We start from the raw sequence: 19,633 nt of genomic DNA on the forward strand, positions 1-19,633 counted from the left end.
GTACACATTTTACAAACAAAAGAGTGCCTTTAGATTATTTCTGACGACAATCAAAAGAAACCGAGAAGAACCGTTACTTGGCTAAACTTGTCTCTCCAATATTTAGAATTTAGAGTCCAAGCTCAACCGCTAGATATCAATGTACCATACGGTTTCTTTAAATCCGACCAAATACAGGACCCATTCAACAAATTGTTCATTTAATAAAATGAACATACAACAAAATTCAACAAATCGTTTTTTTATTACAATTATTATACAGTAAAATATTGATACAAATTAATATTAACATAAATTAAATATTTTTTTTTATATTATTATACACTAGCCAAACGCAAACTGGAAGTTAGCTGGGGGTCAGGTGCGACGAAGCGGTATGTATCCATGATATACAAAACGTAATCTGCCAGATTCAGTATAAACTATTCTGAATTTTTAACAAATTATGCAGAACAAGCTTTAGCAACTTATCTTTTATTTACTTCTGAAAAACTATATAATTAAACCCAATTCTGCTCCCAACTTGGAAGTGTTTTCTAAAACCGATTTCTCCCTACTTTCTTTGAAGTGGTGCAAGACAGCTCATATATTAAGTCATGCACACTAACACACACAACAGTGATGATGTCAGAAAACAACCTCAGCTCCGTTAGGTTCAGGTTCAACAGTCTTCAAATAACGCTGCGTCTTAAAACCACAATGAAACATATCAAAGCTATGCCGTTGTGTGACGCCTCTCGCATTTTTGCATCAGCATTTTCATTGTATTTCTTCACAAAGACAGAATACACATTCCACACTGAATTATTCATGCAGACTCCAACTGATTATAGAAAGACTAAAACTAAACTAAATTCTCAAAGGAAATGTAAATAAACGCATACTGTTTGTCAGTATAAAGACCACAAGCATTTCCCACATACATTAAAATATGCCATCAAAGGTATTTATTCATATGTACTATAGATTATTTATGGGTTTATTCCAGTAGATAACAATCAAGAATATTCTATAAAAAAATCTTTCTTTGCTTAAGAAAAACATCTAAAAACATCTCTTTAGTAAACCCCTATAGTCATCTCTGCTTAAATAATACCTCAGTTTACTGATATCTGTCAAAAAATCAGATCCAATATCAATTTTATAGATAATTAAAAGGGACACTTCACCCAAAAATAAAAATTCTGTCATCATTTACTCACCCTCGAGTTGTTCCAAATTTGTATACATTTCTTTGTTTGATTAACACAGAGAAAAATATTTGTAAGAATGCTTGTAACCAAACAATTCTTGGCCACCATTGACTACCATTTTAGGAAAATTTGCTTTATATATTTCTTTGTTCTGTTGAACACAAAATAAAATAGTGTGACAGAAACAGTTCTGGGGCACTTTTGACTACCATTTTTCCTACTTTGGTAGTCAATGGGGTCCAAGAACTGTTTGGTTATAAGCATTCTTCAAAATATGTTTCTCTGTGTGCAACCACACAAATAAATTTATACAGGTTTAGCACAACTAGAGAGTAATTCATGACGGAATTTTCATTTTTGGGTGAACTATCCCTTTAATATGAGCTTGTTATGCATAAGTTACAGATTGCCACATAACTGCCATCCATTTTATTTCCTTACTACACACGTCTGTTAGCTTTAAGGAAAACTTTACTATCCAAAATACTGTTCAAATTCAGTTTTGAAAGATATATGCTGAGAATCTTTCTAATCTGGGAATAGAGGGCACAAATATTAATGACTCACACTGCACTCTATTATTTTGTCCAATAGTATATAACTTTAACCAAAATATTTTGGTTATTTACAAAAATTGACAAAACTATTGACATATCCTGCCTCGACAACCTGTTTTAACTAATACATAAAAACTAAACGCATGCATACTACAAGCTATTTTATGGGTATTAAAAATCGCCCAACTGCTCACAGCATACTTTCATTGTATATATGTCTGACAGTGGAGGAACAGACACAGTGGTGTATCCAGTGAAATGATGTGGCGAGTAAAGTAATGAGGGAGAGAGAGAGAAAATGAACGGCAAACAAACGTTGGGTGGTTACCTTTGATGTCGACTGGGCTGTGAGAGCAATTGGGGTTGTTAAAAGCTGTTAGAGTGGGCAGACTGTACCTGGAGCTCTCCTCCCGGGAACTTCTGCCTGAAACAGCAGCTATAAGAGGAAAGACAAAAACATACGTGTCAGCGCACATCAAACGTAAACAGCGAGGGCAAACCACGTTGCACCATTAACTGGTTTGTTTTCATATTACAATTGTGAGATGTTGAGGTCAACATGCCCCACTCGTCGTTCAGACTGAGTATTCAATGAAAAGCTGCGATTCAGGCTTTGGATGGTTTACTTCAGTTTAATAAATAGTTTTGGTGCTTCTCATTACAAAGCAATGCCACAGTGAATTATTTACTCATAATCATTTCTCACAATTCTGAGACTTTATTCAAGAAGTTGGTCAGAGACAGGTGACCAGAGTTACAATCTAGCTTGTGTCATTCCCCTTTTCATGCCCAAAAATAAAAATAAGACTTTTTTTATGTTTTGTGCTCAGACTTTCTATACTTTGCAGTTAGTGTTAGTCTTCAGCATGGAGCTTGGATATTCAGCTTAAGCAAGACATTCAGTTCTTCACGATGCTCTTTTAAATGTCAACATCAGCAACTTCAAAGATCGACTGACCCAGGCAAAACACGGTTAACAAAAATTTGAGGTGATGTTTTGTTCCTTTATAGCTCAATTCTTGGTTCTATGATCTTCTCGCAGCGCCGCAGAGACTCGGGGGTAATTTTTAAAACTCTTTTTACGAAACAATTCTTCAACGCACTTATTCTTATTCAGCAAAGGATTACAATATCTTTCCCACCAGGGACTTTTCTCTGCTTCGACTTCAAGGACAGACTTGCTCAAAGCACCTTGGATTTGTGGGACTGACATCAAAGGTGAGCTAAGCCAGAATACATTTGTTATCGGGTCCCTCATTCTCAGTGTCTGAACGGAGGTTGCACACTATTGAGGTTCTGTGCAATAGTGTGTTGTGTTAAATCCACGACAGCCTGCAGATGCCGTTAGTTCATGTCAAAGAACATTAAGGGTCACACAAAGCTTTTCATTTAGACATTTGTATTAATTTACAGTGGCTATGAATTTACAGTAAATGTATGTGTAAAAATACATGACTTGTTGTTGTCTCCGTAGTAGGTAAAGACATTTAAGATTCATAGATACTGTAAATAAAAAATAAAATTATTGATTCAGTGCCATAGTATACAACAAAACACCATCATATCTGACACTCATATCACTGTAAAGCTGCAGTTTTTGCAGCCGATGGTGAACAAATATTAACAAAAAACAACTGTTGAACAGACCACCAAATCCAAAATAAAAAATGTAACCACAAGAAGAAAATGTTGGATATATTTAAACTAATAGCAGCTGTGCAATACAGGCATTAGTGAAACCAAATAGATGATTTTCCAAGCTGAACATCTCATGGCCAAGAAACTTTACGCTGCTCAAGGATGAAACCAAAAGAAATGTAATTAATTTCATCATGCCAGGCAAGCCAATATCTGGGAACATCATTATCATCATATCAAGGCCACGTCGGTGATTCATGGCCAATAATAAATAACTAATAGTTTTGTAGAAACCTTGCCAGGAAAGATCTGATTGATTCAGTTTATTCCAAAAGAATGGCACAGGAACAGATTTTTCTCTGCGTGTCTGAGTAACAATGTAGCTTCCCTCTCTTAGCCGGTGCTGCGGGCGGCGTGCCCAAAGGAGCATCTTAATTAGAGGTGTAGAGAAAGCCATCGTGATGCTGGGAGTCTGAATCATCAGTGCAAAAGAAAAACTCCTCTAGTCTGGGGTGACGGGGTCAAACTGACCAGAAGAAAGCAAAGTACATCTTAACAAGCTCATCTGATAGAGACTTGAGGGTATGTGATTGGTGAAGAAACAGGTTTACAATTCATTCTTGTGTCAATAAGGACAGTCTCCCTTGTTAAGCCCGCAAAACATTTTCTCTGGTGGAAAAGTCAGGAGCTGTGGTGTAGTGGTTAGATGTGTTGTTGAACGTTGGGTTGAGTCAAACGTGTCTTTACCGCTTTCCTATTCTCTCATAAGATACTTATAAATAACGAAGTACTTCTAAAATATATGAAAAGTGTCATTGTCTAATGTGAAATCAACTCTAACACTGATGCCCTGCTTTGAAAGTGTAAAAAAACTTTACAAAATCTTTAATGAATGCGCTTTAATGCACAGCTTCGAGGCCTAACTGTCAGACTCTAATGATGATAACAATTGCTCACTAAGAGTTGGTGACCTTCAAAAATTCTTCAAACGCTGTCTTTTATGTTTTTTTTCTTTTGCAGCTCAACTGTTGGGGTGACACTTCAAATATTAAATTGCCAACTTTGTGCCTTCGCATCATTCTCGCAGCCCTTCAACACATTAAATATGAATTAAACGTATTAGCACACTTGTCATTCATCACAGCGGATCTTAAAGGGGTGATATGACACGGCTAAAACTAATATTATGGTTTGTTTTAGATGTTCTGCGATGTGCATATGCATGTTTGTATCTCCTCTTTGCTCCGCCTCTCTGAAACGATGAAGTCATTGCGTAGATAGTGGGCGGAGTCCACCTATTTGTGGATTGTGCGCACGATTTGACGTTAGAAATGTTTAAAAATCCAAAAATGCACGGAGAGCACTCCACAAATGTGTGCACTGATCCACAAATGCGTGCAGCAATTCACAAATGCAAAGAAAGCGATCCACAAATGCACAGAAAACGATCCACAAATGCACAGAAAACGATCCACAAATGTGAAGAAAGTGATCTACAAATAAATATCATTAAAATACATTTGTAAATAATTTTTATTGGCAAATCTCATTGTATTTATTTGTGAATTCCATTTTTTTTGTGGAACGTCCAACATGTATTTATGGTTCGCTTTTTGTGCATATGTGGATTTAAAAAATGTTTGTGAAAATCTCTATATGTGACCCTGGACGACAAAACCAGTCTTAAGGGTCAATTTTTGGAAATTGAGATTTTATCATCATCTGAAAGCTGAAGAAATAAGCTTCCTATTGATATATGGCTTGTTAAGATAGGAAACTATCTGGCGGAACAACAACTGTTTACAAAGCTGGAATCTGAGGGTGCAAAAAAGCTAAATATTGAGAAAATCGACTTTGAAATTGTTCATCTGAGGCACTGTAGCAGGCCATCCACTCACAAAAATAAAGTGTTTATACATTTATGGTAGGATATGTATAAAATACCTTCATGGAACATGATCTTTACTTAATATCCTAATGATATAACGGAAATTTTTACCCCTACAAAGTATACTTGGCGATTACTAAAAATGTTCCCTTGCTACTTAAGACTGGTTTTGTGGTCCAGGGTCACATATTTATTTGCGAATCGTAGTTTATTTATTCAGAATAATGAAACAAATCTGATCCTGTAGTTAACCAGTGCGTAGTGATTTTTGGAATACTGCAAGCGTGTGACCGAAATGTAAAGCCTCTTAACATATATGGAACATCAGGTTCCAAAGCAATTGTACTGAAAGGTACGTCCACCTTACTTGCGTCTTAATTTGGGAGGTCTTAGTCAAATTATACCACGAACTGATGTGGATTTTTGGGGGTGTGGTTCCATGAGGCGTTTCAGGCAGCTCTGGGTGAGCATTCGCTTTAAGATAGAATGCATTTTTTGCAATTTTACGTGTCTCATACATGAGTAGGCAACACACCAAAGACACGTAAAAACACATGTTCACGCCATATGACCCCTTTAACCAATTATTCTGGAAAGGTTTCTTGCGGTCTATGTGACTGGTCAAGAAAAATTCTGTTTATTAAAAAAATATAAATATATTTTTGCTGTTAACACAGGTCATTCAAATGCACCATATTTTACTGTTGCATCACATAAAACATCTCACAACATTATTGCAAACCATTATCATATGTTTTTTGCAATATTTAGAGAGAATATTTCCCTCTAGAGAGCTATTTGTAATTAAATATGAACATTTTAATTAATTTATTGTACATGGGTCAGATTAATCCAGTAGATGGGGACAGTGGGACTTCAGGACTATTAATGCATATGATCAAGATAATAGTCATCTGTGCATCCTTACCTCACATGTAATCGAAATACCAGGGGAAAAAAACAAGATTGCTGCCTGGTCCATGTCAAGAGTACTCCAGTCATCACTGCTTTAATTGGAGGTAAAGATACACTTTGTTGAAATGCCTAACATTCTATACTGGTCACAGCACCGCCTGAAAGCTTATTGAGAAACTCTACTGAAAATGACTACCTATCATTATAGACCTCTAAGGGCAGTGATAATCTTACAAAGTAGTTCAATTTGCACCGGGCACTTAAGATCAGCCTGACCTTTATAATGTTCCCATTTGCGACAAAAAACACTTCAGAACTTTACACTGCAAACACATCACAGTTTACAGTCATTCCAGGGAAAGGTGAAAAACATTATCCTCAAGGCTCTAGAAATGAAGACATTATGGGAAATTGAATAGACCACAGGTCTTCATTTGGCAATCATCTCATCTCCTTTCTATGAAAACTCATCACTGCCCTGTTTACTAAATGTCCACTTAGCCTAACCTGCCAAGATGCTTCTGAAATTATATCCAAATAACCATACAACGACAGACATTTGTCTCAAATGTTGTGCGTGAAGGATTTTTTTGCATGCAGTTTAAAAACGTTTTGTCAGATAAAATGTAAGCCTTAAAAAAAACAAATTTATCTTCAAAGAGCATATCACTTATGCATGGATCCAACTTTCACAGTTGATTTTCAAAACACATTTCAAAACTTTATGCAGAATAAAACGCATATAACAAATACATTGCAGCTGTCCTTCCGAAACCTTGGATGTCCATATTTACTTTTTATCAGGAAATGGAAAAAAACATTGTACTTTTCAAATGATAAAAGGAAAAGCTCACCACGAAATCTTGTTATTTTTTACTTACCCCACAAGACTTTCAACATGTTGTAAAACCTCCCGGCGTCTTTGGAACACAAATAAAGATATTTTGGGTGACATCCGAGAGATTTCCAGGCCTCTTCAAAAACATCATGGTTATAGCTGTTGTTAATGTCTAGATAAGTATTAAAGACATTTTTTGGACGTGACGAGAATACTTTGTGTGAAAAACAAACGAAAATAGGGACTTTGATCAACATATATTCTCCTGTGTCTTGCAGGATTGCAGCTCTCCTGTCCTGTCAGTCTATGGCGCGCGGTCACAAAAGCACTTCCATGCATGCGCATTCAGTTTGATAATATTTCGATTAAAGTGGTTATTTTGGTTTGTTTTCACACTAAGTATTCTCGTCGCTTAAAATTCAGTTGAGCTACTATGGGCAGATGGACCAGAGTAACCATGTCTTGAGTACATTTCTGGACCTTGACAACAACTATAACCATGATTTCTATGAGGAGACCTGGAAATCTTTAGGATGTCACCTAAAATATCTTTGCTGTGAGGTCTTAAAACACTTTGATCATGTTGGCGAGTAAAAATAACTCAATTTTAAATTTTGAGTTGAACTTTTCCTTTAAATACTGTGTTGTGAAAGTTGCCAAGCACATCTGAATACCTTTTAATGTTCAGACATTTGCAAAAACAGTTGAATAAATATAGCTGCAAGCAGCAATCATCGGGTTCGAGCAGTCTAAGGGGACTAAGGTCGACTGCCTTCGCTGACTACGGTCAGGAATCGGACCATAACACATCCGCAAGGGATGACACTTACCCATAACCAGAAAAATGAAAGAAATGGTCATCAACGGTTAATACAGACCACGCATGCTTACACTCATATGCAAAAACAGGTGTAAACCGATAATACCTGAGGGGCGAGTGAAATTAACCAATTCTCATGTCTCTACGATGTTCAGTTCCAGAGATATAGGTCTAGCTTAATGGTTGCTAAGTTAACATGTTTAGTTGCTATGGATGTGGCATGGCACCTGCCATACATTATGATAGACGTGTATAAAAAAAGCTTAAGGCTTATGGCCAGGAGCATCTTAAATAGATACATTGATTCCCATTCATAATAGTCTAGAATGCCGTGCCATTTAAATTGTGTTTATTTTGTACACACATTATACAGTATATCCCATTTTGATGTAAGGTTTGAACTTCAGGAAGTCATGTTTACCATGTCTAAATGCATTGAGTTGCTGCCATGTGACTGGCTTAGTAGCAATTTGGGTTTACATGCAATTAAACTGGTGTACCTAATAAAGGTGTGTTGTATATATATATATATATATCAACACAGCATCATAAAAGCAGCCAGACATGTGCTGTATTTATAGATGTGTAATTATGGAGCAACGTTTAATGTGTAATACATTTTATTTCTAACACTGTCTTCCTGTGAGACACATTTCATTCCACACACATGCACAGTCTCGATCACACATGACACACAGAACTATACAGTACATGCACACTCTTATTATACAGAGAGACATAATATCCATAAATACACACATTGTGATCTGGTGACTCTAAAAAAGCCATTGAAATTAATTATATTTCACTTTTTTGTCTGTTATGAAGGCATGCCTCTTCCGATGACCTTCACATTTTGCATGCTTTTTTTGTGTCATAATATGTATAATAGTACTATATGGCAAGTCAGTTGGATTATTCATTAAGGAGCAGCAAGCTTTCAGGTAGACTTTTGAGGTTAATATAATAAAGGACTCTGTTATGGTCACATTTATGAAAAAGTTCAACATGTCCTTGATCATAAATTATCTAGAGAGTCCAGAGAATTGTACTGTGGTGAAAATTTGGAAATTGCTTGAAAGACCTAAAATTAGTATGCAAAAGTACGTCTTTAACATCATCACCAATAACTTGCGAACTGTTTGATTGACATCAATGGATCAAGAGGCAAAGTTGTTCTGAATGAGGAGAACTATCATATGATTATATTAGTTTGTGTAAATGACAAATGTCACGTGATACACAACTGCTTAAGCAATGAAATACGCAACAATTTTACCATTTTTACTGTTATAGCGCCACCTAGTGTGCAAATGCCACGTTATTTTGTAGGTGAACTTGGAGTGATGGTATACACATATTTCCCGAGCCCCATGATGATATGTTAAGCCGTTCTGGATTTATGGCCATTTAAATGTGATAGGCTCCTCCCATTTTTAAATTTGGCCGCCCCTAAGGGACCGTGAAAGGAAATTTCTGCTTTTTTTCGATAATTATTTACAATCACTCTCCACAGAAGTCATCTGCATTGTTTTGGTTCCGTTAAGTCGAAAAACCAACGACTAGTTCGCGAAAGTAGGTTTTAGACATCATCTGCGATAACTCACAAATCGTTTAATCGACAGAAGTGGTTCAAGAGGCAAAGTTGCTCAGAATAAGGAGAGCTATCATATGATAACATTAGTTTGGGTATATGTCAAATGTCACGTGATACACAATGGTTTAATCACTCCTAAAGCGTTATTTCGCCCCCCGGTGGCCAAATGAGTTCATATTTCTTACAGACCTTAAGGACTGTGAGACAAATAATCCCAGCGAGTGTCGTTTTGATCGGCCTCAGTTAACTCGGTGTAATTAGCGCTCAAACTTCATTGGCCAATGGCGGCCATGTTTTTTGAGATACGCAAATGTCCTTTGAGATATTCATGTAGCATGAGACAAAGACCCACCATACCACATATCAAGTCAATCGGGCAAAGGGTTGCGTAGTTATAGCCATTTTCTAGCTCATTCAAATTATAGCGCCACCTAGTGGCCAAATGCCGCAGTTTTTTTATTGTGACCCCGGACTGAGAGTCTACACATATTTTCCAAGCCCCATGAACATATCTCAAACAGTTCACGAGTTAGGGCCATTTTAGTTAAATATGTTACTTCCGGTTTGGACGTTTTAGCGCCACATAGCGGCCGTGAATTGAAAATTCAACTTTTTTTTGATAATTATTTACATTCACACTCATCAGAACTCATCAGCGTTGGTTTGGTTCCGATCGGGCAAAAATCCAGGGACTAGTTCATTTTTAATTTTTTTCATAAAATGCAAATTAGCGAAAAAATTTGCATACCGGAAATGAAATCGGAGATATACGTTTTTTAAGTTTTGAGCCAATGATTACACTGATATAAAACACTTGGGTGTGCGACAAACGGTTTAGGGGTTACGTGCGCAAACGCGCCTTTCATCGCTGTAGCGCCACCTATGGGCCGATTTGGCTGGCTCCCTGTATCTGAGTAGCGACAAGGACTACTACCATCTGACCAAGTCACAGCTCTGTCGGCTTTACGGTTTGGGCTGCACGATCACTTTTAGGGAAGAATAATAATAAGAAGAAGAAGAAGAATTAAAGCTGCAAGCAGCATTTAGCGGGTTCGAGCAGTCTAAGGCCTCTATTGGCCTTGCCATTGTCAACTAGGCTCAGGATTGGCACCGTAACAAATCCACAACGAATGACACTCTTCCACACCAAGAAATATGACAGAAACGGTTGGTAACTTTTAATACAGACCATGCATGCGTACACTCGTATGCAAAAACGGGCGTAAACCGATAATACCTAAGGGACGAGTGCAATAAACCATTTCTCATGTCTCTATGATGATTTGTTGCAGAGATAGAGATCTTGCTAAACGGTTGCTAAGCTAACCTGTTCGGTTGCCATGGGTGTCAATTAATACCTGTCAATTAATAACACATCAAACCACAAGTCAAACGAACCAAGCCCCGTGTCTTTATAATATTCTACTGAAGAGATGTAGGTCTGGCTAGACGATTGCAAAAAATAATCTGTTTGGTTGCTAAGGGCGTGGCTTGGCAGCTGTCAATCTATAAAGAATGAAGCCATTAGCAAAACAAAGCAACTCCTGTGTCTCTAAAACATTCTATTGCACATATATAGGTCTTTTTTTTAATACAATGCACATTCTTCAAAATAGCTTATTTTGTGTTTTGAAGAATTGATAAAAAATACGACCAATTTAAATAGATAATTGATTCACATTCATGGTCTGCAACAATATTCCAGAAGACCTTGCCATTTAAGTGATGCTTATTTGGTTGAGTCTGGTGACTCTTGAAGGCCATTGGAGTACAGTGAGCTCATTGTCATGTTCAAGAAACCAGTTTGAGATCATTTGAGCTTTCTGACATGGTCGATTTTTTTTACTGCTGGAAGTAGCCATCAAAACATGGACATGGTTGGCAACAATCCTCAGGTGGTATGTGTTATCTAATATATCCCATACCATATATCCAATTGTTTCTCCATTTTGATGCTCGGTTTGAACTTCAGCAAGTGTGTTTACCACGTCTAGAAGCCAAAATGGATTGAGTTTATGCTATGTGACTGGCTGATTAGCAATTTGACTAGCAAATGATGTATTTATTAAAGACAAGTTTAAAATAGTAATTTTAAATGTATGATATTTCACCTTTTTGACTGTTGTGAAGGCATGCCTCTTCCGATAAGAATCACATGTTGCATGCTTGTTTTGTGTCATAATATGTATAATAGTACTTAATGGCAAGTCAGTTGGATTAATTATTAAGGAGTGGTGACCTTCACCACACTCGTTTCACGCTAATATAATAAAGGACCCTGTTATGGTCACAAAAAAAAAACTCAACATGTTTTTGATGAAAATCCTTGAACAAGTTTGCAAAAGTAGGTTTTATACATCATCACCAATAACTCACAAACCATTTGATAGACATCAATGGTTCAAGAGGCTAAGTTGTTATGAATGAGGAGATCTATCGTTTGATATCAATAGTTAGTGTATTAGTCAAATGTCACATGACACAAAGTTGTCCAGGCCACCAAAATACATGTACATTTTGCCTTTTTTAATGTTTTAGCGCCACCTAGTATCCAAACGCCACCTTCCTTTGTATGTGACCTTGGAGTGATGGTCTACACATATCATCTGAGCCCCATGATGATATGTTAAGCCGTTCTGGATTTATGGCCATTTTAATGTGATAGGCTCAGACCATTTTAAGTTTTGGCGTCCCTAAGCAGCGGTGAAAGAAAAATTTCAACTTTTTTTCAATGATTATTTACATTCACACTCCACAGAAGTCATCTGCATTGGTTTGGTTCCGATCGGTTGAAAAACCAGGAACTAGTTCGCGAAAGTAGGTTTTTGACATCATCAGCGATAACTCACGAACCGTTTGATCGATAAAAGTTGTTCCAGAGGCAAAGTTGCTCAGAATGAAGAGTACTATCATATTATAACCATAGTTTGGGTAAATGTCAAATATCACGTGATACACAGTTGTGCATGCACTCCAAAAGCGCTATTACGCCCCCCGGTGGCCGAATAAGTTCATGTTTCTTACACACCGTCAGGACCATGAGACAAATAAGCCCAGTGAGTGGCGTTTTGATCGGCCTCCGTTAACCCGGCGTAATGAGTGCTCAAACTTCATCGACCAATGGCGGCCATGTTTTTTGATATACGCCAATGTCCATTTAGATATTTATGTAGAATGAGACAAAGACACACCATACCAAATAATAAGTCAATCGGGAAAACTGTTGCGTAGTTATAGCCATTTTCTAGCTCATTCAAATTATAGCGCCATCTAGTGGCCAAACGCCACTGTTTTTTTATTGTGACCCCGGACTGAGGGTCTACACATGTGTTCCAAGCCCCATGAAGATATCTCAAACAGTTCAGGAGTTATGTCCATTTTAGCTAAATATGTTACTTCCGGTTTGGATGTTTTAGCGCCACCTAGCGACCGTGAATTGAAAATTGAACTTTTTTTTAATAATTATTCATATTCACACTCCACAGAACTCATCAGCGTTGGTTTGGTTCCAATAGGGCAAAAATCCAGGGACTAGTTCATTTTTTTTTTTTTTCATAAAATGCTAATTAGCGAAAAATCTATAATGGCGGAAATGGAATCGGAGATATACGTTTTTTAAGTTTTGAGCCAGTGATTACACTGATATAAGACACTTGGGTGTGCGACAAACGGTTTCGGAGTAACAAGCGCAAACGCGTTTGGTATTGCTATAGCGCCACCTATGGGTCGATATGGTTGGCTCCGTGTATCTGAGTAGCGACAAGGACTACTACCATCTGACCAAGTCTCAGCTCTGTCGGCCTTACGGTTTGGGCTGCAGTATCAGTTTTATGGCAGAATAATAATAAGAAGAAGAATAATAAAACCAACAAATACAATAGGTTTCTAGCCCTTCGGGCTCGAACCCTAATAAAACCTACAAATACAATAGGTTTCTAGCCCTACGGGCTCGAACCCTAATAATGATGATTTATGGTAACAAAATAAAAACAACATTTCATAAGGACAATGATAGATAAATTTGATAGTAGTGTATAAAGACTGAAGAAATAAAAGAATCTACAGACTAGCCTACATTCAATGCCTCATCTTTACTAGAAAAAACTCATTTTTCCATTCAGGGATTGTCTATCGAGTCAGGAAAAGTACAACTGTAGAACTTTCAAGGCCCTCCAGACTAAATAAATGATGGGAGGATCAGAAAATGACCAGTGCCCTAAATCAAGTACTGTTCAATTATGGAAAACCTTTTGAAGAAATTCGGCATGATCTCTTTTAAATTCTAAAATTGACGGCCCATTCAGGATCTGTTATAGTGAAATTGTAGGAAAGTGTTGGAAATAAATAAAATAATGAGCAGTCTGAGAATCAGCTTGAAAGGTCTTTGTAATGGTGCTAACAGGAATAAACAACTGAAGGTTCCAGTCCTCTTAAATGTTCCTCAGAAATTACATGTGGACATGAAATATCAAGAGGATTCAGCCCTGACTGCAGTTGAATTTACATTGAAAGCAAAAGGACGTGAATTGTACCAAATATTTTTAAAGTACAGTTTAAATCAGTTCTCATCTAAACTGTGACCAAAAAAATAGGTTATATTTTTTCGCCCTCTTGTTATTTAGAACACAAAGGATGACAATGTGAAGGACGCTGGTTACTAAACAATATTGCCTCTCCTATTGACTTCCATTGTATGTACACAAAAGCACAGAGACATTTCTTAAAAAATGTTCTTGTATTCCACAGAAGAAAGAGTTATGACTCAAAGGTTATTAAAGATTTGGGGTTGAATGATGTCATTATGTCACAATATTTCATTATTTTCAAGGCTTAATATCTTTAATTAGAATGATACAGAATTGCTTGAAGGGGTTCGTTTTAGAAGGGATACAGGGCTATTAAACTTGTGTTCACTTCGGCAGTGAAGTAAAGAAAGCATTAGACCGCTAATTTTATGATGTTTTTCCAATTTGCCACTCTTTGGTAAAAAAGGCAATTATAATTCTCATCCATCTCATACATGACAAAAAGAACAGTACAACCAACACCTAAAAAGGAACTCATAGAAAATAATTGGGTACTGGTTTCATAGTCAAAAGACATGTCTATGTTTATAAAACAGATAACCATTTCCTGAACTACGAAAATCCAGACAGTCTGGTGGATTTGAGCCATGTAGTTTATTGGCTTCTGGAAGACACAGGAATAAACATGCTGAGGTCACTGATTTTTTCAATTCACGTACTTTAGTCTGCACTCTTTCCCTTTATTAAAAACCGGCTTCATAGGAGAAGAATTTCAAGGAATAGTTCACATTCAATTATTTTAGCTCTGCCTGCCTTTTCTGACAGATAAGAGGAAAGGACTATAATGAAATCGTTCCATCTCCAACTATTTTTTTTTCCAAAAGAAATGTTGTCTTTAATGAAATCCATTTTACCTTATATCTGCAACACAATTACCTCATCCCACACCGTTTCATTCAAATATAGGAGCGTACCAACCAAAAACAGTAAAGCTAAGTAACAAAGAAATTTATTAGATGCGTTTCGATAAAAAACAGTGGGTTCAATCCAACTCAAAGCCTTGAAATTCTTTGTCTGTCTCGTATAGTATTTCAATCCGGACTTTAAAACTGTATTTCCCCACCAACCCTTTAAGTGACAGTGATGAGGGCAGTGACTTTGAAGCCAAATGCTCAGAATAAAGGAAAGTTGAAAGAGACTGAAGGTAAGAAACATGAATATTGCATCAGGATTGTTTCAGGCATTGCTGTAATGGACCTTTATGGGAGGGGAAGACAAAGGCATAAACACACTCTCTTTTGTATCCGACTCATCAGATACTCAAGGACAAGTCACATTTCATCAGCCAATCATTGAGCAGACAGTGATGGTGATGCAGAACCTTATTCAGAGGGACTAGAGCAATTAACACAGTAAGATGCAGGGCATTTGTAGTGATGGAGAGGAATTTTCTTGCTTTATTTATTTAATAGTTTTTCAGGTAATATAGTGGCTACCCCTGACCCGATTTATACAAAATCCAAGATTGAATCACAGTATTTAAAGGTTCATCCATGCACTAAAAGCAATACAAAATGGTCTTAAAAACCGATCCCCCCTTTATTTTTTAAGTCCGTTTAATATAACTTAATTTTATATTTAAAGGGACTTGCTTGTTTTTTTGTGTTTTGTTTTATTCATTCTTAATGCCATTCTAAAATCTAGGGTAATATTCATAGCAAGTACTAGGCTTGTTGTGATAGTCGGTGTCACCGGTGATACACGGTATCCACCCGCCTACCAATTAACCTACATCACTTGTCCACCGAGGCACCGACCCAGAGTCATTTAGAATTTTTATAGTAATAAATCACGTAGTTTATATAAAGACCAGACTACAATTATGCATATGCGGTATTCAGAGTAAGCGGAACAAGTGTCGCAGCCAAGATCAGCAGCAGGTGTCAGATTTTATTTATATATAATAATTTCGACCCATACAATGTATTTTTGTCTTTTACTAAAAATGCTACTGTGCTACTTAAGACTGGTTTTGTGATCCAGGGTCACAAATAGTAAAACGATGTGCCTGGGGTACTTGTTACACTGATTCCAGATATATGGGGAATGTAATTTATTTTATTCCATTCCCCCAGTAAAATCAAGGCACTAGTGGCCAAAAGAGATGTTCAAGTTTGAAAAACTGATGTCTTCGCCTTGTATTCACTTATATTATAAAATACATATTTTGTATGCATGTTGCATAATTGTTGCCTCACTCTTCTAACCATTTTTATATTTTTCTGCTGAAGTGTTGGTATAATGGATTAAGTAGAGTCATCCGGAATGACCGCAAAATAAACTGACATTGTGATCAGATCATTCAGCAAAGGCAAACATTGGAATTGTTCACATTCACATGTGCTGTATGTGTGGGAATGAAATACATTTGCATAATTAATTATAATTTATATGTTAATTATAGAAGTGTATTGCTTGTTGCGTGTTTATGACTGTAAGCATGAAAATACAATTCAAACACCCTGTGGAGATGCTCTCTTAATTACACCTCACTGTCATAACCTTCCATTAAAGTGTTGAAGCATGTTGAATCAAACATTATACCAAAAATGCTGTAATTAGCTTTATGAAATTACAAGTAAAGAACAATTGTTATCTCAGATACTCTGTAAACTGGAGCGTTATCCCTAAAAATAAAATAAAGAAAGGCATTTAAATAGAATTGGACACTGAGAGTGAAATCTCAAAGCTACTGTTTTGATATTGTTCCTTACAGTTCTTGACAGGCACAATGAAAAAACTAAGAACACACACACAATATGGAGTACCAAATGACATCTCCAATATTAGAGAAAAGTTATAAAAGAGAAAGAATCCTCATGCAGTCCCCATCTGTTTGTTTGAATGACAAGGTATTGATAGATGGGAGGACTTTTCATTTTAATATTTCCTAACACTAAAGGTACATTCACAATGACAGCAATAAAATCGCTGAAGGTCGCCAAGCTGCTGTATGGTGTGTTTTTTCCATCTAAAAAAACTTTTTCCACAACAAGGAATCTTTTTTGAAGCAGAAATGTTCTTAATGGAAGCTGCATTTGTCTTTACACAATTAAACAATAATGATTAAATTACTTGTTACGTTATGGTTAAAAAAAGAAATACTAGGCTAATTTATTTAACTCATTTAAACCAACAAAGACCAGGAAAACATAATGCAGTGTAAAAAATAAAGATTTTAAGTATTAAATGATTTTGAGCTACAGTATTTTGGGGGGATTTTGCGTAAAGACTACTTGTGTAAATAATTGTTTCTACTCCATCTACTCTAAGGTTTCATGTAAACAGAACTTAATCTGTTTAGTTTCACTTTGTGCAAAAAATAAAAGTTTGAAGGCAACGGACTTCCACACAAATTTCTAGGACAATCAACTAAATCGGGTTTAGAATGTATAGCTGAAGATAGTTAATAGGAGTTTTGTTTTGTTTGCTAAAGCATTAAGATTAGATGATTCGTTCCAGTTATCCAAATTGGCAGAGTGCATCGAAGATATAAAACATTGGATGACTAGGAATTTAAACTAATAAAACAGAAATATTACTTATTGGACCAAAAGCACGTAAAAAGAATATTTCAGATCATAACCTGCAAATTGAAGTCTGGGCAAATACAGTTTAAGATCCAGGCGTTATATTATACCTCAACCTGTCATTTGGAAATCACATCTCAAATGTCAGAGATCTGGCTCTCACGGCTGAGACTGGTTTCTCCCGAGTTTTTTTTTCCTCTATTAATTAATCATTGGAGTTTGGGTTCGTCGCCACAGGGGATTGTTGGCTGGCTTGCTCACTGGAAGACTGCATTTATTAGGCATTATTTACTACACCCTGTAGCCCAAGACCGGTTGCCCACTTGAGCTAAGCAGGGCTAAGCCTGGTCAGTACCTGGATGGGAGACCTACTGGGAAAGCTAGGTTGCTGCTAGAAGAGGTGTTAGTGAGGCCAGCAGGGGATGCTCACCCTGTGGTCTGTGTGGGTCCTAATGCCCTGGTATAGGGATGGGGACCGTCCTTCGGATGAGACGTTAAACCGAGGTCCTGACTCTCTGTGGTAATCCTTTGAATAATAGTATCCTGGCCAAATTCGTCCATACATCATGGCCTCCTAATCATCCCCATATGTACAAAATTGGCTTCATAACTCCATCTCCTCTCCACCAATAAGCTGGTGTGTGGTGGGCATTCTGGCGCAATATGGCTGCCTTCGCATCATCCAGGTGGATGCTGCACATTGGTAGTGGTTGAGGAGATCCTCCCTTCCATGTAAAGCGCTTTGAGTGTCCAGAAAAGCGCTTTATAAATGTAATTTATCAATTAATTACATTTTCTGTGTTTTTCTCCTGTAAAGCTGCTTTGGAACAATCCACATTGTGAAAGGCGCTATATAAATAAAATAAAGAAGACTGGACTCTCATCATGTAGAAATGACACAATTAAACACATAAAAGATAATGACTTACTGCGTCAGAAAGGCAAAGTGTGTGTACAAGTGATCTTGTAGTACAAAGAGATTAACAGAGCTCCCCTCTCCAAGCCAGGAAGCATTTTTAATCTTCTAACTCAAATTATATATAACCAAGAGTGTCATTTTCCCCTCAGTCCCATACAGCTTAAGAATTTGAGAATAATCACCTGACTATTCGCCATGTTCACCATTTCTCACATCACACCATTTACAGAGCGATTGCCGAAGGTGGCGGATCAATCAGGTGGGGCTCCTGAGAGGAGATGATAGAGAGAGAGAGGAAGGTGGCTAGGACGAGAGACACATACTGTAGGATGAAAGAGAGAGAGAGGGCCAGCTGGCAGGGCTGAAATAAGTCCTGCAGAGTCAAGGTCAGAGCACAGAGGCACCCCCGAAATAGAATGGTTAAGGATGAGTGCGTGTTGGGCTACATCCACCCAGACACCTTCCTTCCTGCTGGGTGGGTGGTCCTTCACGGGCTCTAGATGGCACAACATTCTCAGAAACAACTCAGTGAACAGGGAAATTACTGCTTGTAAAGGCGCCATTCACAAAAAGATGGAAGAGGAAAGGGATCTGAATTTGTTATGCCTTTGAGCTGGCCCTACCTTCCTATTTTGAGTAAAAGCCAGAGACAAGGGTAAAACAATGAAATCTATTAAAGTCATAAAAAAGGCAGACAAAAAAATGGACCAACAAAGAAATTTAGAAAAAAGATTCCCATAAAACAGCTTTAAAATTTAATAAGTAAGTAAATCTGTAAAAAAAACTAATACTTGTCCAAATATCTGCACAATAAAGCAGAATTAAGAATTTAAATCTATAATTCCAATAAAACATTTTTTACACCAGAATCTAAGAATAAAAGAAAGGCAGATAAAAAGAAGCAAATGAAGCAAATGAGAGATATAATGATTCATGTGATTGATGGCAGACAGTGTAAATAGTGAGTCACACAGGTTCACCCGTGAGTTCGCCGTTTCTTTTCCATCATTCTGCCACTCTGAAGAAAGAGCAAGAAAGATGAAAGAAAGAGGAAAGAAGGAAAAAAAGAAGAAAGGAAGGAAGGAAGACAGAGCAAGCAAGCAAGAAAGGGAGGAAGGAAGGAAGGAAGGAAGAAAGGAAGGAAGGAAGGAA

At 37.1% G+C, this 19,633-nt stretch overlaps 1 protein-coding gene across 15 annotated transcripts in view; it reads right to left on the reverse strand.

Moving 5' to 3' along the window:
- Window positions 1–19,633, reverse strand: part of arvcfb (ARVCF delta catenin family member b) — a 198,536-nt gene that overhangs the window by 123,351 nt on the left and 55,552 nt on the right. For 12 of the 15 annotated variants that reach the window (XM_056745029.1, XM_056745030.1, XM_056745037.1 and 9 more), the window contains one exon: window positions 2,079–2,186. The gene's annotated coding sequence lies outside the window, so the exon portion shown is untranslated. The remainder of the gene's footprint in view (window positions 1–2,078; window positions 2,187–19,633) is intronic. The other 3 variants (XM_056745031.1, XM_056745043.1, XM_056745044.1) reach the window with 1 other exon arrangement.

This window comes from Triplophysa dalaica, chromosome 4, assembly GCF_015846415.1.
Source record: "Triplophysa dalaica isolate WHDGS20190420 chromosome 4, ASM1584641v1, whole genome shotgun sequence".
In the NCBI taxonomy this organism is placed as follows: Eukaryota; Metazoa; Chordata; class Actinopteri; order Cypriniformes; family Nemacheilidae; genus Triplophysa; species Triplophysa dalaica.